The sequence below is a fragment of the Lactuca virosa genome, chromosome 3, assembly GCF_052849685.1.
Source record: "Lactuca virosa cultivar CGN04683 chromosome 3, Lactuca_virosa_CGN04683_v6, whole genome shotgun sequence".
In the NCBI taxonomy this organism is placed as follows: Eukaryota; Viridiplantae; Streptophyta; class Magnoliopsida; order Asterales; family Asteraceae; genus Lactuca; species Lactuca virosa.
The window spans coordinates 340371696-340397291 of NC_136428.1; the positions used below are offsets into that span (position 1 = coordinate 340371696).

At 33.9% G+C, this 25596-nt stretch overlaps 1 pseudogene; it reads right to left on the minus strand.

Annotated features, from left to right (window-relative positions):
• Window positions 1–22710: 22710 nt before the first annotated feature.
• LOC145164816 (protein CANDIDATE G-PROTEIN COUPLED RECEPTOR 7 pseudogene) lies at window positions 22711–24008 on the minus strand (annotated as a pseudogene).
• Between the last annotated feature and the right edge of the window lie 1588 nt (window positions 24009–25596).

Genomic DNA, 25596 nt, shown 5'->3' on the forward strand with positions numbered 1-25596 from the left:
AATTGAAAATTTCAGCCAAAACTCTGTTACATGCCATCAAAGTTGAAAAAAATCCTTTAAAGTTAAATGATGGTATTAATTAAAAAAATTATCTTTCACTTTTTGTTGGATGTATTTTTTTGATGACAAGAACAATTATCAGTCCAAAAATAATCCGTAAAAACCATCATGGCCAAATCATAGATCGCTTCATCAACAAAATAGAATACCACGGTCGTAGATGATAATCCAGTTAGAACATCTTTTTCTAAAAGATCAAGAAATGGACAATTTATTAAAATCTTATCACGCTGATAAAAGTCATAACAAAGTGACATAGATTGAATCGATAGTTTACAATAAATATAAAAAATGAAGCCCTATCAGAGATAGAAAAACCTGAGGATGAGACAAAAAAACATGTAACACTACAAAGTTGCAAACATAAAAAACACATGATGCTAAAAATCTAGAAAAAAAAACCAAAATTTATACATGGTTGTGAGGTGAGCGTAGAGAACTTGTGTCAGATTCTTTGAGACATTTCGTCAAACACCTAAGGTGTCTGTTCTAATAACCCATATTTTGAATGTAACATGACAAAAAAATCCAATGTTACAGGAAAGTATAAAAATGAACTAAATTAACATGTATTTAGATTATACAAATTATTTTAAACAATGTTTCTTCAAAAATATACTTATTGTTGTTTCATACCTACATACAAAGTTTAATAAAAACAATGTTAATTGTAATTATGCAATTTGATTCTACAATCAAATAAAAAATTTCTATAATACCGTAAATATGATATTTAAGGAAATAAGATTATTCCTAGTTTAGATTCTAACTTCTTAGCCTACTTTTGATATGGTTCATGTATTAATATCTAGAGAAACCGGTAGGTAATGATGTTGATATTAAGTGTTGTATATTGTTGTTACCGATAAAAAACTAAGTTGTAGTTTAAATTAAAAGTTCTTTTTTCATGGTAATTATGTTGCTATAAATTGTAAAAAAAATCACATAGCTATTGCAGTTTGTAGAGGTTGTTGAGTATCGAGTCCAAGTTAATAGGTTAAGAATTTAATATGAAAAATTATACAATTTTGTTTTGTTTGACTTAATCTAGACTGAATGACATTAATCGATTTCATGTAAGTTGTGACAAAGAATATCAAAATATATATATGAATACGTATATTTGATACGGGAACAAAAAATAATCGAAAAATAATATAAAAAAGCGAAAGAAGGTACTGACCTTCTAGTGCACAACAATGAAGGATTGAAGCAGATAATGATGATGGAAGTGATAAACAATAAGAATGATGTTGTAGGAGAAGGTCTGAAGAAAAGCAACGATCGAAAATAAATGTGAGCCACAAATTCAAGGATGAATCGTATATGTATGTGATAATTTGAATATGATATTTTGGTATTAATGGTTTCCTAATAAAAATGGATTTTATATTAATGGTTTGCTAATATAAATGGATTTATATTAATGGTTGATATTTAATGTTTTAATTGAAATGGTTTTCAGTAATATGTTTTTAAAGTTGACTATTTTAAAACCTTTATAACCAAAAATTCAAGATTTAAAATAGGGGGAAATTTATTAAAATTAAATACATTCTATTTCAATGGATTTAAGTTAATTTTGTTTGACAATTGGAAAACTTTTATTGGAATTAAATACATTCCATTTAAGTAAGATGATGTCACCAATTTGATCTAAGGGTGGAAAACTGTCACACCCCCAAACCAAGGATGGCGGAAACGTCCAGGGGTTGAGGACTTCATGTATAGTATCATAACAACAATTGTAATAGTAATTGAAGCAAACACAACCAACATATATATAATTGAAAAAGTTACATCATTGTATGAATTAAATGTTTACGAATCAATTACAATATGTTGACAAAATATGAAATAGTAGACGCCTTAGCGCCCCATCCTCAAAAGCACTTGGTTACCTGTTTAATGATTTCCTGAGAATACAAGTTGTTTTGAAAGAGTGTCAACACAAAGGTTGGTGAGTTCATAAGCTTTTGTTTGGTATTATTAAAAGCCTTTCGTTTGTAAAAGTAGTATTTGTTTTAGAAAATCCAATATTTTCCTTAAAATGTATATGTAGTCTTAAATTCAAAGACCGAAATGTATAAGTAACTTTTCTTACTTATAATAAATAATGTAAGTTTAAATCGACATAAACTCGTTTAATTTTAATGAAGTTCCCGTAAATTCCAATATTTATTAATACTTTGTGTGAGTTTATTATAACCATGCTATGACCAAGGTTGCCTAAAACGGCGTTCTTCGGGCGTCGGAAATGTTATGACATTTGTCACCCCAGACCTATCGGTCTAACTGTTGCATGCAGTTTAGGTGTGGGTTTGTCAAACCCAATATAGATCTATACACAACTATCACGCTCTCCCTCAAGGAGACTCTGGTTACAATACAGGACTTAATGGTAATTTGAAGTAAATGTCTCACAAAGTCATTAACGGAATTACGTGTTATGAAAACTTGGTACCGTATGGCCGTACCTTGCTTAATGAAAATATCTTTTGTATAAATGTACCCTTTTTAAATGTATGTGTTATGTAATGTATCATAAACTATATCTATTATAGTTTATCAACCAAGGGTAGTACGTAGTAATGTATGCAAACTATATTCAAAATAGTTTATTAAATGTTTGAATGTATCGGTTGTACTTTGATTATAATCACTTGTTGTTCTTTATATTTTATATGTCTAAATCCATTTGTAAACTGATGTGTGTCTAAATATTAAGATAAAATGTCATATATTGCAATAACATATTGATGTGTAAAATTCACTCTAGTCTTAAATTTATAAGGTCGAAATTACCGATGCTAGAATTTACTACACGACTTAGGCAAGTGTACCTAATTGTAATTGTAATATAGCAATGGTAAGAACGGATGTCGAACACTTGGGGAAACGAGTACGATTTACGTTTAGACTATTTGTCGCTAATTAACTTAAAAGATAAGAAACTTGGGGGAATTTTTAGTAACGAGACAAATAATGAGAATTTTAACGATTAAAGTGTAAAAACAAATATAGAACAAGAATTGGTTTTTAAGAATCAAGAATGATAAGGATGCTTTCACTTAGATTTAATTCCACCTTTTAGTAATGAATGATTTATATTAAGTGCAATGGATATTATTAGTTATTTACCGATTTCTAAAATTGGTTAAAAATCATGATCTAATTTTTACCGTTTTGATAATAAAAATAATTAAAAACAATTGTCATGCAATTAACAATTTTATTAACAATAATTAATTCGTATCATGCAAACATTTGATCAAACTATTAATTTTAGTGGTCGTAAAACTAATAGGAATCGTAAGTTGGTCATACGATACAAAATATACATGTTAAATTTTTAGTATTTTATTTTGCCTAATCCTAGGATTTTGTCCATCACTAGTCATAAATATCAATGGTCATGAAAAATTTATGATTCAAGATAATATATTTAAATTGATCCTTTAAAAATATTAACTTAGTTATAGGAAAATTTATTACAAAAATTCAACGTATAAAAATAAATGATCAAATATGCATGATAAAATAAATAACAATTAGTATCCGAATAATATAAATTAAATCATATTTTCAAGGTTTCATTATCCAAGTGAAAGCAAAGGGAATTTTAGCCCATAATTAAAGTTACAACATATATAGAAAACATATTGAGAATGTTAAACATTTTCGATAAAACAAACCCGATGTAGTCCCTAATGCCACTGCAATCTTCAATTCCTTAGCTCTTTGACTCGTGAATCCCCAATTGTAGAAAATTGGTTCAAAGGTTGGAAGAAATTTGTGTATCAAAATGCATAATTGCAATGTCTTCTCTTTTCTTCCTCCCCCTTTGTGGTGAAAAATGGTGGTATTTATAGAAAAAATTGGGAGAATTAAATACCAAAAAGAAATAAATTGAGATTGGATCTAAGATCCAATCTAAATCTTATGAAAAAGAATTCAAAAGAAATAAAAAGATGGGAATAAAAGGTTGGAAAGTTTAAAGGTGGTGAATTATTGAGTATTGGTTGGAAAGGAATGGGTTTAAAATAAGAAAAAGTGGGGAAAAAATGGTTAAAAACGGAATGGAATCGGAATTGGCAAATCTGGAGTTCAAAACGACGTCGTTTAGCACTGAACAGTACCGTATCGGACTTGGGTCTGAAATCGGGTCGGAATCGGGTCGACACGCGGACCTTATGTGAGAGGAAATGGATCGGATTCTCGGGGCGGACGGGTATGGAGTTGGGCATGGATCGGGTGCTATGACGTCACAAATGACGTCACCAACGAAGAAACACGCGGATCCAAAGTGGGTCGGAGCTCTGGGTCGGGTCGGAAACCAGGTTAAGGCGCGGATCTTCATGTGAGACGAAATGGTTGCGGGTCGGTTTTCGGATTCGGTTCGGGTTCTTCCGGATCTGGGCTGCGAGAACGGATCAGACCTTTGGGCTTCCGGGTTTGGGCTAGATTTTTGTTTCTTTTCTATTTTTTGTTTCTTTTTCCAATTTAAATTAAATTAAATTAATTTAATTAATATAAATTATTTAGAAATTAAATAATTAATTCCCAATAATTTATTTTAATTAAACCTCATTAATTAATTTAAATTCTTTTTTTTTTTATATTTTTATTTTGTTTTCTCGTCTTTCCAACGCGGCTATCTTTGAATTCTTTGACTTTTTGATCTCGTTTTTCTTCGTGTAATTTCTTTCACTTCTTTTTGCGGATTTTTGCACATTTTCTTCTCCTTTTTCTTCAGAAATGATTTTTAGCTGTAAAATGGAATTTCAAACTTTATAAGTACCTTTTATCTTAAATCATACCAAAATATAGCTAAAAATACATAAATATCGCTCGAAATATATGTATAATTATTGCGATATCACATATAATCACATAAAGATATACACCTTGCTCAACATGTTACAAGGTGAAATGAAATTGACAGCAACTTTTCGTTGAATACAGTTTCTGTTACTGTTTTTAGAAAATTTATAGAAAAATCATCAAAGCTCCAAATCCAAATCCACAAATTATGAGAGTTTGGAATATGAGTCTAGTTTGTTCATAAATTTTATCATGATTTTTAGTGATCTCTAACAGAGGTCAAAATGTCCATAATCACAGGCTGGTCCAGGTTTGCCTCTGAAATGATAGGCAGTTTTGTAAAAATCACCATAAATTGTAGAAACATCATATGGAGATGTGCAAGTAGCCATTTTAAAGCTAAGAGTTTGAAATACTTGCACCTGGAACAGTTTTGAAAACTAAAATATTTAAGTTGACCAAAACAGTCCGTGATTAAAGTCCATCTTTTCTGATGTAATCTGTTAGAAAAAGTTTAATTGTGTTCTTGATGATTTTACTTGTATTCCCCCCTTAAAACTTAAGAAAACATGTAAATGTAGGGGTATGAACTCACCTTATGTGATTTCAGTAGATGAAAGTGAGATAGAGGAAGTGTTCAACCCAAGAACACTAAGAAGATGTCTTGATGATTCGAGAATCTAACACCGAATAAGATGGAATTTGTGTAAGATATCAATAATTTGAGTAGAATGGAGTTTAACAATTATGTGAATGATGAAGATACTTACTAATTGAAGGAAGAAATCCCTGGAGAAAGCCTTGAAGTTCTTGAAGTTGAGAGAAAAGATGAGAGAATTTTGGAGAGTGTCCTTTGGTTGCTAAGTGTAGAATGAAAGAACTTTATGGAGAATGAGGAGAGAGGATCAATCCTCCAGCTCTTAGAACGTGGGAAGAGCTGGAGATTGGGTGTAAAGGTACACTAAGGTGACAAGGAGTAGTGGGAAAGAGTGGATGATCATAGAGTGAGGTGGTGGTGGCTTGCTTTTGTCATAAAATAAGGAAAAGCAAATATTCCCTCAATAATTAGTCCAACCACCAATTCTTTTAATACATTTTTATAAAAACCCTGGAGATTTATATATTTTGGGGCCTTAGTTTATAAAATAAAGTTTTTGGTGAAAATCCCACGTTAAAATAATGAAAAACGGAGTTAAAACGAAGTCGTAGTCGAAAAACCGGTAAAAAGGGGCCGTCTGCGAGAGAGATTTGGGAGAGATTTCAAATAGAAAGAGATAGAGTGAAAACGATTTAGAGAGGTTTCGTTTGTGATTAATTTGAGTGTCCGGCTTCACAACGCAAGGTTCGTAAACCCCGTTAAACCGTGTTTTAGTGTCGTACACAATCCCGATGATTGTGCAATAGTGTTTTATCGCTTTGGTTCGTTGTTTAGCACTGTTAAGGCTAAGGAAAATCAAACACATGAACTTTCCAAATGATGATTTCTCATTAAAATAGCGAATTGTATAGTGATTACATAACGTAAACCCTAACATACAAGGGTTATTGGAGTTGACCGGTTTGACTTGTTGACTTTGTTTGACTTTGACTTGACCGAAATTTGACGGTTGTCACATCATCCCCCCGTTAGAAGGAATTTCGTCCCGAAATTTTCATTTTGACTGGGATTTCAAGAGTTTGGGAAGAGATGTGGATACTTTTGTTTCATCTGATCCTCGCGTTCCCAGGTGAATTCGGGTCCTCGTTTAGCGTTCCAACGGACCTTCACGATGGGAATACGACTTTGTTTCGTTCGTTTGATTTCCCGATCCATGATTTCGACTGGTTCCTCCACGAAGTGGAGATTTTCGTTAACTTCGATTTCGTCGAGTGGTATTACGAGTGTCTCATCAGACAAACACTTCTTTAGGTTCGACACGTGAAATGTGGGATGTACTTTGTCGAGTTCCTGAGGTAATCGAAGTTTGTATGCTACTGGCCCAATCCTAGCAAGGATTTCGAATGGCCCGATGTACCTTGGATTTAGTTTCCCGCGTTTTCCGAATCGTATCATTCCTTTCCAAGGGGAAACTTTTAGTACTACACGATCACCCACCTGGAATTCCAAGGGTTTGCGTCGTTTGTCTGCGTAACTCTTTTGCCGATCGCGAGACGCTTTCAGTTTTTCTCGAATTTGAACGATCTTTTCTGTGGTTTCCCTTATGATTTCAGGGCCAGTGAGGGTGCTATTAGAGACTTGCCCTCTAGCTAGCTGTGTATCCCCCACCTCAGCCCAACACAGGGGTGATCTGCATTTGCGACCGTAAAGAGCTTCGAATGGAGCCACTTTGATGCTAGTATGATAGCTGTTATTGTAGGAGAATTCGATAAGCGGTAGATGGGTATCCCATGCTTTACCGAAGTCTGTCACACAAGCTCTTAACATGTCTTCCAACGTTTGAATGGTTCGTTCGCTCTGTCCGTCGGTTTGTGGGTGGTAGGCCGTACTCATGTCAAGCCTAGTTCCCAATGATTTTTGTAGAGACTGCCAAAACCGTGAGGTAAATCTACTATCTCTATCGGAGATAATGGATATCGGCACACCATGGAGTCGTACAATCTCTTTGATGTACGTTCTAGTCAGCTTCTCCATCTTGTCGGTTTCTTTTATCGGTAGGAAGTGTGCTGATTTGGTCAATCTGTCTACGATTACCCATATGGTGTCAAGCCCGCCCGATGTCTTAGGCAGCTTGGTTATGAAGTCCATGGTTATTCGTTCCCACTTCCACTCAGGTATATCCGGCTGTTGTAATAGCCCGGATGGTTTCTGGTATTCGATTTTGACCTTGGCGCAAGTCAGACACTTGCTCACATAGGTAGCAATCTCAGCTTTCATGTTCGGCCACCAGTATAATTTCTTGAGGTCCATATACATCTTATCCGACCCGGGATGGATGGAGTATCGAGTCTTGTGTGCTTCATTCATGACGACGTCTCGGAGTCCACCGAACTTCGGTGTCCAAATCTGGTTCATGATATAACGTGCTCCATCATCCTTGACTTCTAAGTTTTTATCCATTCCCCTTAATGTCTCTCCTGCCACCTTTTCTGGTTTCAAAGCTTCCAGTTGAGCTTCCTTGATTTGTATGGTCAGGTGGGAATGGATTGTCATTGTTAAGGATTTTACTCGGCGGCCCGAGTACTCCTTCCTGCTTAGAGCATCGGCCACTACATTGGCCTTGCCCGGATGATAACGAATTTCGCACTCGTAGTCATTCAGCAACTCTACCCATCTCCTCTGTCGCATGTTGAGCTCTTTCTGATTGAGGATATGCTGAAGACTTTTGTGATCAGTGAAGATAGTACATTTCGTGCCGTAGAGGTAGTGTCTCCAGATCTTCAAAGCGAATACTACTGCTCCTAATTCCAGGTCGTGGGTAGTATAATTAACCTCGTGCGTCTTAAGCTGTCTTGATGCATACACGATAACCTTCCCTCTCTGCATGAGCACACATCCGAGGCCTTGATTCGAAGCATCACAGTACACTACGAAGTCTTCGGTTCCCTCTGGGAGAGACAAGATCGGTGCGCTGCATAGGGCTTGTTTTAACGTTTGAAAAGCAGTTTCTTGTTTATTTTCCCACTTGAATATCACACCTTTCTGCGTCAAGGTGGTGAGTGGTTTCGCAATCTTGGAGAAGTTTTGTATAAAATCTTCGGTAGTAGCCAGCAAGCCCAAGGAATTGTCGAATTTCGGTTGGCGTCTTGGGTGCTGACCAATTCTCGATTGCCTTGATCTTGGAGGGATCCACATGTATGCCTTTCTCACTTACCACATGGCCAAGGAAATCCACTTCTCTAATCCAGAATTCACACTTAGAGAACTTAGCATAAAGCTTCTCCGCTCTTAGTGTCTCTAGCACTTGGCGTAGATGTAGGCGATGCTCTTCTTCGCTTCGCGAGTAGATCAAGATATCGTCGATGAATACGATTACAAACTTGTCTAGGTAGGGTCGACACACTCTATTCATTAGGTCCATGAATACCGCAGGTGCGTTTGTTAAACCGAAGGACATCACCACAAACTCGTAGTGCCCATAGCGAGTTCTGAATGCAGTTTTGGGAATATCTTCTTCTTGAACTCGTAGCTGATGGTAACCTGACCTTAGGTCGATCTTTGAGAAGAAATTTGCTCCTTGGAGTTGGTCGAAAAGGTCGTCGATTCGGGGTAGAGGATATCGGTTCTTGATGGTGAGTTTGTTTAGTTCCCGATAGTCGATGCACATGCGAAAGGATCCGTCCTTCTTCTTTACAAAAAGGATTGGTGCTCCCCAAGGTGAGAAGCTTGGTCTGATGAACCCTTTGCTCAAAAGCTCGTTCAACTGACTGGACAACTCTTGCATTTCTGTTGGTGCGAGGCGGTATGGAGCTCTGGCTACGGGGGTAGCTCTGGGTATTAAGTCAATTCTGAAATCGACTTGTCGTGCGAGTGGTACACCAGGAAGATCTTCTGGGAACACATCCGGGAAGTTACACACTTCGGGGATGTCTTTGATGTCTTTCACGTCTTGTTTCTTGTCTACTACGTGGGCCAAGAAGGCGTGGTACTCCTTCCGGAGATACTTTTGGGCTTTGATGCATGAGATGATTTGTAAATTCGCACTAGGTTTGTCACCATAGATGAGAAGGGTTTCGTCATTTGGCAGATTGAGGCGAACGGCCCTTTCGTAACATAGAATGTCGGCACGGTGAGGAACTAACCAATCCATCCCGATGATTACGTCGAAGCTTTTTATGGTGACCGACATCAGGTCAATTTTAAATGTATGGTTGTCTAGAGTGAGAGTACACTCTGAGTATATATCGCTAGTGCGTTCTACTTTCCCATTTGCCATTTCTACTACATAAGTATCCTTTAGTGCTTGGGGATTTTGTTCAAGTAATTGTTTATATTGGTGGCTCACGAAACTCCTCTCCGCTCCACTATCGAATAGTACGCATGCATAAGAGTTATTGAGGAGAAACGTATCGGTAACCACCGCGGGATCCTCAACTGCTTCCCCATGTCCTATTGCCAGAATTCTTCCTACTCCACCAGCATTAGGGGCTTGTGCTTTGGGGCAGTTTCTTTTGAAGTGACCGGCGTCTCCACAGTTGTAGCAGGTTCGGGTTGCCCCCGTACTGGCGACTTGGTTGATTGGTCGAGCCGGCGCTTTACAGAAACGAGCAGTGTGCCCCTTCCTGTCGCAGTTGTTACAGTGCATCTCCCTATAAGCACCATTGTGGTGAAAGTTGCACTTGTTGCACTTGGGTAGGGTTCCAGCATATGGCTTCGGTGGTGCTGGAGTGGTAGCAGTAGTGGCAGCATAGACAGCAACAGTTTGTTGCTTCTTAGCGGGGTCTTGTGCTGGTTGGCTCTTCTTTTGGTTCCAAAACTTCCTTTTGTTGTTTCCCCCTTTTGATTGATCAGTGGTGGTCGCTATAGTTCCTTGGCTGGCTCTATGGTCGATAAGTTGTTGTGCCAATTCTTTGGCACTTGCAAAAGTAGTGGGTTTCGAGGCTAGTACGCTATCGTGAATCCGGGATGTTAGTCCCCAGAGGTATCGTTCCACCTTCTTATCTTCTGGAGTTACCATTGCTGGGCAGAGGAGGGCCAATTCATTGAATCGGGTGGTGTAGGTTTCAAGGTCGGAGCCTGTCATCCTGAGGTTCCAAAGTTCTTGTTCCAGCTTTTGAATTTCGCCTCTCGGGCAGTACTCCTTCATCATCAAGGTTTTTAGTTCTGCCCAGGTTATGGAGCTAGCCACTTCGAGAGTAAGTGAACTAATCCGGCAGTTCCACCAAGTAAGGGCCCGACCGATGAATGTGAAGGCTGCGAACTTAACTTTGTTCGCTTCGGGGCAAGAGCACACTTAAAAGACTACTTCGGTCCTTTCAAACCATTGCATTAAAGCGATGACTCCCCCGCTCCCATTGAAACTGTCGGGTTTGCCATTGGTGAAGTCTTTGTAAGAACACTCTCTTGTGCGCACCCATCTGTCGCCCTGGTTAGAGGGTGTAACACCTGGCCCAGATCCACCATTCCCATTAGAGACAATTTGGGACACGGCTGCCGCTACTGCTGCTGCTATTGCAGCTTGGAGTATTGTTGGATCAAATTGTGGAAGCGGCGGCAGAGGTGTTGGTGATGGTGGTGGAGGTGTCAGTGATGGTGATGGTGGTGGAGGTGTCGGTGATGGTGGTGTTGGTAGTGGTGGTGGAAGTGTCGGTGATGGTGATGGTGGTGTTGGTAGTGGTAGTGGGGGTGGTGCTGTGCTGCTAGATAGTCTAGTCTCCTTCCTTGGCGGCATGGTTCTGTCATAAGTTGTAAACCAATGTTCTTTTAGTGAAAGTATATTTATAGGAAAATATTTTATACATAAAGTATATTATTACGTTGTTTTCCGGTATGTTTATGATACATACGATTTTATACTTTTAATTGACCCAATACATTGGGTTATGAGGTAAAATGAAAGTATAAAATATTTTATTTGAGTTTCCTTGTTTCCAAGTATATGACCGTTTGTAAAAGTTTCACACATACTAATTTAGTCGAGACATAATTAATATATTTATGTTTTAAAAGATCTTTATCGGTTACTTCATTAGTTGCAAAGTGCTTACCAGTCATATGTGATTAAGATATAATAGTCCTTCGAATAGATGACCCTAACTCCAAGACCACAACCAAACAAGGACAGGAAGTGAAACAAAGATACATAAATTCTAAGTCTATAGCATCTTAGTTACATATGACCTTAGCGCATCCACTTAGCAGCTATTGATCTATAAATAAAGACCTATTTAATTCTCAGATAATTTATTATAGTAACACAAAATACTCCTATAGTATTTGTAAATGTTTAGTTTTGAGTTCTTAAAATATCCTTTGTAGTGTGTTATTAGGTTTGTTAGATTTGTTGCCCATCCTGACCATCCCCCGGTATATGCAAGTTAATTCCCGGACATATATAGTTGATCAGGCTATATTCTTCCCAGATTTAATCCACATATACTAAGGCATACTCAAAATGTTCAACTCTTCTTCTTTTGCTTTATGTTTTCGCTAGTTATGATACCATGTGAGCATGTAATGTATGTATGTATACTTTAATCAAGAAAATCATTTATTTTCTAAGAGTATATTTATTTGAAAAATGCACAAATCAGAGACTATTAGTCCCAATTGTGTTTATAGTTTGTATATCTTATGTGGTTTGATATACTTAATTCACTATAAACTATGCTCTGATACCAATCTGTCACACCCCCAAACCAAGGATGGCGGAAACGTCCAGGGGTGGAGGACTTCATGTATAGTATCATAACAACAATTGTAATAGTAATTGAAGCAAACACAACCAACATATATATAATTGAAAAAGTTACATCATTGTATGAATTAAATGTTTACGAATCAATTACAATATGTTGACAAAATATGAAATAGTAGACGCCTTAGCGCCCCATCCTCAAAAGCACTTGGTTACCTGTTTAATGATTTCCTGAGAATACAAGTTGTTTTGAAAGAGTGTCAACACAAAGGTTGGTGAGTTCATAAGCTTTTGTTTGGTATTATTAAAAGCCTTTCGTTTGTAAAAGTAGTATTTGTTTTAGAAAATCCAATATTTTCCTTAAAATGTATATGTAGTCTTAAATTCAAAGACCGAAATGTATAAGTAACTTTTCTTACTTATAATAAATAATGTAAGTTTAAATCGACATAAACTCGTTTAATTTTAATGAAGTTCCCGTAAATTCCAATATTTATTAATACTTTGTGTGAGTTTATTATAACCATGCTATGACCAAGGTTGCCTAAAACGACGTTCTTCGGGCGTCGGAAATGTTATGACATTTGTCACCCCAGACCTATCGGTCTAACTGTTGCATGCAGTTTAGGTGTGGGTTTGTCAAACCCAATATAGATCTATACACAACTATCACGCTCTCCCTCAAGGAGACTCTGGTTACAATACAGGACTTAATGGTAATTTGAAGTAAATGTCTCACAAAGTCATTAACGGAATTACGTGTTATGAAAACTTGGTACCATATGGCCGTACCTTGCTTAATGAAAATATCCTTTGTATAAATGTACCCTTTTTAAATGTATGTGTTATGTAATGTATCATAAACTATACCTATTATATTTTATCAACCAAGGGTAGTACGTAGTAATGTATGCAAACTATATTCAAAATAGTTTATTAAATGTTTGAATGTATCGGTTGTACTTTGATTATAATCACTTGTTATTCTTTATATTTTATATGTCCAAATCCATTTGTAAATTGATGTGTGTCTAAATATTAAGATAAAATGTCATATATTGCAATAACATATAATCACATAAAGATATACACCTTGCTCAACATGTTACAAGGTGAAATGAAATTGACAGCAACTTTTCGTTGAATACAGTTTCTGTTACTGTTTTTAGAAAATTTATAGAAAAATCATCAAAGCTCCAAATCCAAATCCACAAATTATGAGAGTTTGGAATATGAGTCTAGTTTGTTCATAAATTTTATCATGATTTTTAGTGATCTCTAACAGAGGTCAAAATGTCCATAATCACAGGCTGGTCCAGGTTTGCCTCTGAAATGATAGGCAGTTTTGTAAAAATCACCATAAATTGTAGAAACATCATATGGAGATGTGCAAGTAGCCATTTTAAAGCTAAGAGTTTGAACTACTTGCACCTGGAACAGTTTTGAAAACTAAAATATTTAAGTTGACCAAAACAGTCTGTGATTAAAGTCCATCTTTTCTGATGTAATCTGTTAGAAAAAGTTTAATTGTGTTCTTGATGATTTTACTTGTATTCCCCCCTTAAAACTTAAGAAAACATGTAAATGTAGGGGTATGAACTCGCCTTATGTGATTTCAGTAGATGAAAGTGAGATAGAGGAAGTGTTCAACCCAAGAACACTAAGAAGATGTCTTGATGATTCGAGAATCTAACACCGAATAAGATGGAATTTGTGTAAGATATCAATGATTTGAGTAGAATGAAGTTTAATAATTATGTGAATGATGAAGATACTTACTAATTGAAGGAAGAAATCCCTGGAGAAAGCCTTGAAGTTCTTGAAGTTGAGAGAAAAGATGAGAGAATTTTGGAGAGTCCTTTGGTTGCTAAGTGTAGAATGAAAGAACTTTATGGAGAATGAGGAGAGAGGATCAATCCTCCAGCTCTTAGAACGTGGGAAGAGCTGGAGATTGGGTGTAAAGGTCCACTAAGGTGACAAAGAGTAGTGGGAAAGAGTGGATGATCATAGAGTGAGGTGGTGGTGGCTTGCTTTTGTCATAAAATAAGGAAAAGCAAATATTCCCTCAATAATTAGTCCAACCACCAATTCTTTTAATACATTTTTATAAAAACCCTGGAGATTTATATATTTTGGGGCCTTAGTTTATAAAATAAAGTTTTTGGTGAAAATCCCACGTTAAAATAATGAAAAACGGAGTTAAAACGAAGTCGTAGTCGAAAAACCGGTAAAAAGGGGTCGTCTGCGAGAGAGATTTGGGAGAGATTTCAAATAGAAAGAGATAGAGTGAAAACGATTTAGAGAGGTTTCGTTTGTGATTAATTTGAGTGTCCGGCTTCACAACGCAAGGTTCGTAAACCCCGTTAAACCGTGTTTTAGTGTCGTACACAATCCCGATGATTGTGCAATAGTGTTTTATCGCTTTGGTTCGTTGTTTAGCACTGTTAAGGCTAAGGAAAATCAAACACATGAACTTTCCAAATGATGATTTCTCATTAAAATAGCGAATTGTATAGTGATTACATAACGTAAACCCTAACATACAAGGGTTATTGGAGTTGACCGGTTTAACTTGTTGACTTTGTTTGACTTTGACTTGACCGAAATTTGACGGTTGTCACAAAAACATAAGATTGAAATGCAATCAATGACCCAAATTGTTTCAGATGATATCATAAGATTTTTGTTTTAATATATATTAAAGATAACATAATTATTGATATGTTTATTTAATGAGTTTTTTTAAAAAGAAAAAACTAATCAGGTTTAAATTTTGAAGCCAAAAACTATAAATAATGGAATTAAATTATGAACAATATTAATTAGGGTTAATGAGGACATAGATCGTCAAAAGATGTCTTGAAGGAGATGCTTGCTTCAGTTTGTAGAGATTTGTGTGAAGCCAAAACAGAGGTGTGATAATTGGAGATGCAAAGAAGAGGCAATATGCAAATTCTAAGAATACATGAGAAAAAGGAACCACCTTATGGTGCTACATTCTGTTATGAACACACAAAACATTAATTGAAGCACAACCATTGACACGAAGAAGAAGAGGATTAGGAATTCTGGTTTAAGAGAAAAATAGAGGAGAAAGATGGAGGCGGTTATTCATATTTTTGGCCAGATTTATGGAGAAACCGATATCTCATATATAAATAGAATGATATGCTTTAATTGATAACATAATGCTGATTTTAAAGATTCTACAATTAAATGTAATTATGCCCGAATTGTGAAATATATTTTCAAAAGTATGAATAGATTCTATAATTAAATATGAATAGATTCTATAATTAAAGATTCCATAATTTAATGTAATTGTGATTGAAATGTAATTGGTAAATTTAAAGATTCTATAATTAAATGTTTGAATTCTATTTTGAGAAGATGATGTCATCAATTTGATCTAATGGTGAAAATCATATGATTGAAATACAATCAAGGGCCTTGATTGCTTCATTGGTGAATTAAAGGTTCTCTTTTAATAATATTTAGAGATAATGTCCACTACTCCTAATTATATATATATATATATATATATATATATATATATATATATATATATATATGTATAAATTTGTAGGGTGTTTTGTGAGGCTATTTACGGTTCATTTGCTTTCACCATGAGCAAACTACAAAAGAGTAAATATAGCTTTATTTTTACCGATTATTTTCATATCTATTTTGTTGAATATTACATTTACTAACCTTTAACTTTGCAACAACTTATAATTCATATCATCATACTTAGGTTCACATCCACTTGAACTTAATAGGTTATTTATTAAAAAACAATTCTTATAGTGAAAAAACAATGAGTGCAATAACATATAAGAGATAATCAAAATTGAGCCCTACGTAATCACACCACCTTCATCACATTTATTTTTATTTTAATTACTGATTTATAGCCTATCGATTCATCAAAATTTGTTCATAGCCCCTCCTAATTATTTAATAACTTTTGATTGTCAAAGCCCCCCTTATCTTAAAATCCTGCATAGATCCCAATCATTTCCTATTTAAACTTACTTCGCAAACATGGGCACCTCGACAAATATTTACTTATACCAATTCGAGCCTATAACATTTTTTTATATCAAATTGATAGAAATGATATAAAAAATGGTATAAACATTAAATACTTTCCAACATGTTATAATATTTTAAACACAAAAACATATTATAAGTATATTCTGTTTTTTCTAACTTATATAGATTTTCAAATACAAAACTTGTATTTAGTAGCTTTTCAAGGAAGAAATTTTCAAAAAAGTCACTATATTTTCAAAATTTTATCTGGAAATCTCCAGAAAAATCCTAAATTTTTAGCAAAAGTTTCAATTTAGTTTCGAATTTTTTTTATTAGAAAAACTCAATAAATCAATAAATTCTTACACTTTAATCCATTTAAACCTATTTAGGTTGTCACCGTGGCACTCCACCTTAGAAACACTATTGACGTGGAATGTCAGCTCTTTTCTTACTAATATAAAAAATCAGATTTTTTTTTTGAAAATGCAGGGAGGGAGACCCAAACCTGCATCTCCCCTTCCACAAAGCCAACTACATACCAACGGAGCCAAAGGCTTTATCTGATTTTAATCCTTCGCTCCTATATATATATATATATCTATCAAATACTGAAACTTTTTATTTTTTTTAAAACGAAGCAAGGTGGATTCGATCTTGCGTCCCAAAAAAAAGCACCTTAACAATTCAACCGGAGGAATTACATAGACTTTATGCCATTAGTATTATATATAACTATTATTTGCTAAAGTTTAAATTCATTTATTATTATTATTATTATTATTATTATTATTATTATAAGCGAAAATAATAAAAAAATTCATTTTTATCAATATTATTAAATAAATAAATATATAAATACATTTTAAATACGTATTTATGTGTAAAAAACATATAAATGTAATTAATACATAGAGAGAATGTATTTATATCTTTTTATATTTTAAAAACGGTTTTTAATTTTTTTTCCAATTAAATGTATTTATAAATATTTTTTATAAATACATTTAATTGGGAAAAATATGTATAAATACGTTTAATTGGAAAAACAAACTTTAAAAACTCTTTTTAAAGTATAAAAACACACAAATACATTTTCTTTATGTATTTATTATATTTATATATTTTTTTACATATAAACACGTGTTTAAAATATATTTATATTTTTATTTATGTAATAATATTGATAAAAAAGAATTTAATTTTTTTAATGATTTTCGCTTATAATAATAATAATAATAATAATAATAATAATAAATGAATTTAAAACTATGGAACAAAGTCACGTAATTCCTCCTGTTGAATTGAAGGTGCCTTGTTTGGTAAAGAAGGGACACAAGATCTAATACTCCTTGCTTCGTTTTAAAAAACTAAAAAGCTCCAATAACGAGAGACGCACGTTCATGTCTCCCTTAGGTTTTTCTATTAAAAAAATTCTTGGCTAAATAGAAACTTTTCCCAAAGGTTTGAGACTTTTTTTTGGAGATTTCTCTTTTATCTGAACAAACATTACTTTACCTTTTTGTAGAAACGGAGTTCATATTTATAAAAGTTTCCGAAAAAACTTTTCTTATTTATAATTTTTTTTCTTCAGAAAATGGTCTATAGATTTTGGTTAAAGGTCCAAGGTCTGTAAATAAATTTGTTCGGGTATGTAAGTAATATATAATAAGAAAGTGCATTCCTAATATTTTGTACATACTAGCTATGAGCATCAGAATCGGCCCGGCCGGAATCGGCCCGGCCGGAACCGGCCTGGGAACCGAACTTGGTGGAAAATTGAAACATAACCGGACCATCGGTTCTGCCGGTTCCGGTTGCTACCGGTTCTTGTCGTGTCTTCAATGCTAGAACTGGTCCTCGAGAAATAAAAATATACGGTTTCGGTTTTTGCCGGTTCTACTGGTTCCGTTTCTTACTGGTTCTCGGTTTCAAAAATCCACAAGAATATCGTCCCGGTCCCAGCCCGATCGGTTCTATTCGGTTCTGATTCCGGTTCCAGTACCGGTTCCGGCGGTTCCCAGTCCAAATGCTCATCCCTAGTACATACCTTATATGTTTTACGTATGGAAATAGCCACACATTAGACTGAAACTGGTAAGGTATATATTAAGTAAAAATAGCAACATATTTTCCTTAAATTAAAAAGACAACTAAAAATAGGTAATTTGTAATATCAAAATACTAAAAGGAAAAGTGACAATCGACAAAAAAAAATGATACAACTTAAATAACAATGTATTTTGAATCCAACCAAATAAAACCATTTCGAAGTATATGATGTCTTATTTGCATTTGATCAGTTGCATATATACTTGCAGGTAATATAGATTGTAGCCCTTATATTTGAATCTTGCCATTTGACTTTCAAGTCAAACATATATACCACCTTTCAACAATAAATTTAGGTTTATATGGTGCTTTGCATTGACATTTAAATGCTAAACTGTTCTGGTTAATTCATAGAAAAAATTGCAAGAATGGTCCATGTAGTATGTTAAAACTAGCATGTTTGGGCCAAAACGGTTTGGGTTAGCATCAATGGTCCAATTTGATTTGAATTTTTTTGTTTTATTACCGGTAACTAAAAATAAAACAAAATAAATTTTTTTTTTCTCTCTCTCTAGGTTTAATATTACCACAAACAAAATTAAAACATGTCTGGAAGTGGATTTGCAAAGCGAAAAACCTTCACTTTTATCGATTTTGTTCAGTTTATTAGATTAAGTTTACAAATGTTCCAGACTTCAAACACACAAATACACAGTTACACATACATCAAGATTAATTTGATTTAAACAAAGAAAACAAAGCTCAATCTCATTAGTTGTGAAGTCTATTAGAACTAAAAACATACATACATTAATATGAATATGAATCTCAAGAACACTCATTTTTTCCTGATTTCAAGAACAAGAACATCACATTCACAAACCTAGAAATCATTCACGAACCCATAAATCATTTTTTCTGATCTGGTGAACTGCCCTTCACCACCACCTGAATTGACATCAACAAATATTTCAGACAAACCCAACAACAACAATCGAGATATAAGAAGAAGAAGGAAAGAAACATAACAAACGTACAGTAACAAATCTCAACCCTAGATCAAGATTTCAGTTGTTTTCTCCGGTACATTCACTCAAAACAGCCATTGGACGAACACTGTGAATCAGAATTCACACGGTGAACCCAAAAAAATATATAATTTATTATTTAGCATTCACAATGTAAAGTTATGAATTTAGAAATTTTTAGTATTTTTTTATAAACAATAAGCTCTAAATCTTGAAAAAAAAAATTGGTTTCTTGGAGAACCAATAATTATGGTTCTCAATTGAACTTTTATATATATATATATATATATATATATATATATATATATATATATATATATATATCTTTATTATCTTATAAAAGAAATCTCACTATTTCTAAAAATAGATTAAATATAATAATATTATTTTTTTAAGACGTTCAAATCATTAAGCTAATAGTACAAGTAGTCATCAATAAAATAATATTAAATTTTAACCTGTGTTTTGAATCCTTAATTTCTCAACAAATTCTATCTCCTTCCCTGAATTTCGGATAATTCAAAATTTGAAACCACCAGAAAATACATGTTGATTCAAATATCCCTCCTACAGATGGCTCTTTCTTACATCCCCTGCTATAAAGCCTACCGTGAATCTATTGTTAATGGAGGTTTTACAACATTTTGCAAAGTATAGCATGTTATATTTTTGATGTTGAAGATCTGAAATTCTATCATAGTTAGGCAAGAATCCTCTTCTTGAATCCTTTTTTCTCTCTCTAAACACAATGATGATCTCGAATCGTTCAGGTTATCTTGCACCCCTATATTCTCACATGTCTTCACCAATAACATCAGCCACCATTGTATTCACAAGATCAACCATCATCGCTGTCAAAACCATCAGACACCACCGCATCAGGCGACTCCTTCCTAGTACTTCTTATTTGTCTGTATCTTGAGTTGGAATCGCAAATCAAAACACCCAGATCTTATTTGGAGTTGTTATTTGCTACACATCAAATGATAGAGCTTCAAGATTTTGTTTACCTCTCCCCTTATTTAGACATATGATCAATTTGTATGTGATTTTTTGGTAACAGAAAGCTCGGATTTCTGTTGTTGCAGATATGTCAACAAAGTGTTTTCATTGCTCCACTTTCAGGTGACATTTTTGACCTAGACATGCTTTGATTTCAAAAAACTTGATTTTTTTTTTGATCTTCTTATGGATGTGATGGTTCTGGGAATGGTAGAAAACCTCACTCTCAATCCACGGACCCTAATCTTCTCCATCTATCTGAGAATACCTTGCTTTCTATTTCCTCACTTCCTCACCCGCCTCAACTCATTGAAAATTGACCATTAGCCCACCAGAAAGTCTATACGGCTCTTCTTCCCTTGATAATTAACTTTCAGACAAGTGAAACTGGTAAATCCCATTCTTAGTTTTTTTTTTTTTTTTTTTTTTGTCGCTTCAGTCCAAGAATTGGGGTTTTTATTACTTTATATTTGATCTTCTTTTATGATTAATGATATTAGGTCTTCATTGTTAATTTTATTATTATGTATGTAGAAGGCTTCTTGCTGAAGCTGCCCTAGGATGTCTAGAAACTTGAAAAGAAGGTCGTATAAACCATAGTGTTGGTCATTGAAGATGAATGGATTGGAAATTTGATTAGAACTTCTGAAAGGGTTGGGGCTAACCATGTAAGGTTGCTAGAAATTCATGTGTATCTTGATCTACATATTATTTAGGTTCGGACAAACCATTTTGTACAAGAGGCTTTATCAATAACGATATCAATATGCATAAAAAATGGATCAAGAAAATGATTTTGAGACTGGATAGGGCAAAGGCCTTATCTTAACAGGTTTATTATTTTAATCCTTACTTGTAATTGATTTCATCATTTTTAACTTTTTGTATTTTTATCTTATAAATATATTGGGTGAAGGCTTTATTATATCAGGTTTGTTCCTAAAAAGGTTTTTACTATGTTTCTTTAATGTGTTGGCTTTGCAGGTTCAAAGAACTCAACCAAGAGGGCCAGTTAGAGCATTGTATTATCATTAGTTTGTATATTTTGGCATCTTACTTTTGCAATAAAGAACGGTTAAACACAAGATTTGACATGATTAAGGTAGTTTGTATATTTTTCATCTTGTTTAGTCTAAAAATGAAACCTTTTTCATCATTGGTCCTTATAATATCAAGTTTCATCACATGGACTTCTTGATTACGGTGATTATTGTCCTTATTATAAGGTTCTATATAGATTTTGTTCAATATTTTAAGGTTTCGAGAACCTAAATCAATATGAATCCTTGAATTACATACCATCGTTAAAAATGTTTTAATTTGTGACCAAACTTGGTTTAAAATCACAATGAACAAGTTGACACTTGAGTATTTTGGCCTTCTCAAAGGCCTATTTATCGACTTTTGAATCACAACACCTGATATTTTAAAGGTTTATTTTTATAAACTATTATTTATATATTTTAGCATTTTACTTAGTAGGACATTAAATTAATAAAGGAATTAAGGAAAACGAAAAAAAAAAGAGGACGATAAACAGTACAAGTGGTTTGGGTATGTATAAATGGAAGTAATAACCATTTAGGGGGTGTTTGGCAAAAAAACTTATTGCTTATTAGTTTATTAGCTTATAAGTTAATAAGTAAGTGTAGGGTAACTTATGAAAAAATAACGTATTAGAGGTTCCCCACTGGAATAAGTTATTTTAATCCAAACACTTTTTTAACTTATAGTGATGTGGAACCTAATAAGTTGTTTTAAAAAAGCTTAGCCAAACACCCCCTTAATATGGTATGATAATGCTCTTGAAAAATAGATGTCATTTAATATTCATTTCTCGAAGTGAACGCAAAATGGTTTTAACTCTAAAGAGATCAAACTATTCGCTGCCCGCCGCTTTGCGCAGGTAGACGGCTAGTATATATATATATATATATATATATATATATATATATATATATATATATATATATATATATATATATATATATATATATATATATATATATATATATATATATATATATATATATATATATATATAAAATCGAATGAAATTCATGATTGCTATTCTACGAGGATCCGGAATCACCTTCATAATGTGCACCCTGTATAAGTCGGCCTTGGTTTGTAGAATTTACAGAATTAAAATTGTTATGCGTATGATCAGCAAAAATAAAATAAATTAAGTTCCTTTGTTGTTTTCTAAATAGAAAGAAAAAATAAATAAAGATTAGTAAAGAGTTCATGTTCTAAATCCAAGAAAAAGTGAAGTGTGAATAAATGGGAAGAATGTTCATAGAAATAATCCAAAAGTATTAAGGATGATAATTTACAAATGCAAGTGTGCAAACAGGCGTTACACATCAAATTGTTCTGAGAAAAACTACTTGAAGATTCAGCTGCCGTATCACCTATACATTACTAAGAATATCAAAAATATCAAAACAAGAAGGGTCACTCGATTTCCACGCAGCCAAGTACTTGGCTGCTTTGTCTTCATCATAATCAGATGGCCTGAAAATATAAAACATCACCATACATAATACAAGAATGCTGATTTCCTGTACCCCATAATTCACCCATCCAGAAAAAAATACAAGAGCCAAAACCCTCGTAAAGAGCACATATAGAAAAACTACCAACCCAAATAAACCCAACCTCACCCCATTCATAGCATTCATAGCAGTATTCCCATCATTCTCGCTATTCTCCTTCAACCATTTACTTGACCACACCATAGGGACGAAAATAACAAAGCAACAGATGATATCTACCCCTGCAGAATCTTGGATCCACTCTATCCAGTCTTTATTATAAGGTCCGGCGACTTTCCATGCTAATATAGAATATACATTAGCCCAAAGCTGAAGTAGGATCACAATCATCAAAACTAACTTTTCCTTTCCTTCCAACAATGGCTTCCAAAAACACCATCCAGTACTGATCAACACGATCATGGTGAACAAAAGCACAGTCCTTATAAGCTGAAAGATATAAAACAAGACATCCAATCCATGAGGAGTGCCTGTAACCTTCACACAGTAGAGATCCGCCGCCAAACAGATGAACTGAACAAAATTCATAACAAGCAACCCACCCATTAGTAAATGGGCTCTGTGAAAACATTGCTGGTTCTTGAAGCATAATAAGATCCAAAACCCTAGAAAACATAAATAAATGAAGGAGGCAAAGAAGTAAAGAAACGGGAGCTGTGTTAGCCCTGCTGATAAATAGTTTTTGGTGGTGCCATCATCGATGTTGTAGAGCTCTGCACGACCATCCATGGTCACCATGGATTCGTTTTTGCAATTTACGAAGAAGAGTGAGTTCATACCGGGATATGTAATATGGTATGATTTATTGAATGAAAACTGAGGATCAGGAAGGTAAAGAGGACCGAGTTTAATTTGAAATCCAAGGGGCAAATAGTATTTTGTTGGAATTCTAAGGGGTGTTGGTTTTGTAGTTCATGTGATTGAAGGACGAAACCAATACGTGAAGGATCAGGTTGACGTGATGAGGTGGAGGTGACACTAACGGAGGATATCCCGAAAGATACGTAGCCGGCCTGTGAGAATTCGAACTCCGAGAAAAGGATCATATGTCTGTTATCAAATCGGAGCTTCACGGATATGATATCAGCCTTCAATGGTGCAGGGAAGAAGAAGAGGAGGAACATAGCAGTGAGAATTTTTGCTAAAATCGTCATTCTCGATTCACCGGTGGTGGCTCTTGTGCACCAAGTTAAAATAAACATGCAGAGGAACAGGAGGGAAAGTTGAAGAAGGACGTACAGAGGAATAAGCGGAAGAATAAAAAAAACTTGTTGCGTACGTTTTTTATTGAGGAAAGATCTGAAAGAAATAACATCAACAATTACATTTAAATATACTAACTAAGTAGTAACCTAATCAAGCTCAAAAAGTTACACATGAGATGAACACCAAACCAAAATATGGTAATGTTCCAAATATACCATTTATCCTTATTTTTCTGAATTAATCTAACAGGTGGCTGATAGTGGAGGAAGGTGAAAGGAAGTGCATAGATCCTTTTACAACGGTGAAAAAAAGATAACATGATACGAAAAACAGGGATAAGGATGGATTTTTAAAATCTGAAAAATAATGATGTTGGATAGAGATAAACGATTCCATATAATCCTGATTTCCTTATGATTATCGAATATTAATCCCAGGCAGTAACACGGAGGTCTCGAAAGAGAAGGAAAATAAATGAGATTTGGGGAGTAAAAGTGGAAGAAATTAAAGTGAACTAAAGAAAGAGTTATGTCGAAAAAAAATAATAATAAACATATTTTTAGTCGGTCTAGTTAGAATAGAGGATGCAGAAGAAATATATATATATATATATATATATATATATATATATATATATATATATATATATATATATATATTCTAATAAAACAGTACAAAACCTGCCAAACCCGCCACCTGGCATTCTTTTAGCTCCTCCACCTTCATTTTTCCCGCTCAAATCTTCTAACTGAAATTCCAACCTTACCCTTCATTTCAAAATATAATCGTGCCCTTATTTTTCTGCATTTTTCAAATGCCAACTTTCATTTTTTTTTCAATTATACCATATATATCTCCTACAATTCTGGAGAAAAATGAGTTTTAAATTTATACATCTCTATCTAATGATTTACCGTATCTACTGTTTGATTACCATACGGTATCAATGGCAATAAATCAGGGAAATGATTAAATTTCTTTAAAATAACAATAACATAATTAATATCGATTATATATACATCTTTTCTTTCGTCTTTACGTTTCTGTTTCAACACAATTTCATAGATCGATTTTCATCATCGGGTTAAGAAGACTACAATGTTCTTTACCTTTTACATGTTATTTTTTCATCCACATTCATAATCGATTTCATCACTGGTGTTTGCTTTCTGTTTCTCATATCTCCAGGTATACTCATCGATGTTTTTTTTGTGGACTGCATACTCAATCAGGTACTCATCTTCTCCTTTATTTGCTTCATAATCATACTCTATAATATAGTCTATAATGTATAAGATCAGGGACATAAAAATAATTATCACAGCTGTCGAGATAAAACACACCTGGTTAATCCGTTTTGAATAAGATAATCCTTTATGCATCTTATTTGAATATGTTTTTCATGAAAACATTTTTAGTGAGACCTGCAAATACGAATTAAAATTAGAAATTCAACATTGTTTTAAAAGTACAATGCATAAATGGTGTTGTTTCTGTAAATGATATGTGTTCAAAATTACCTTCCATGAACTGAAT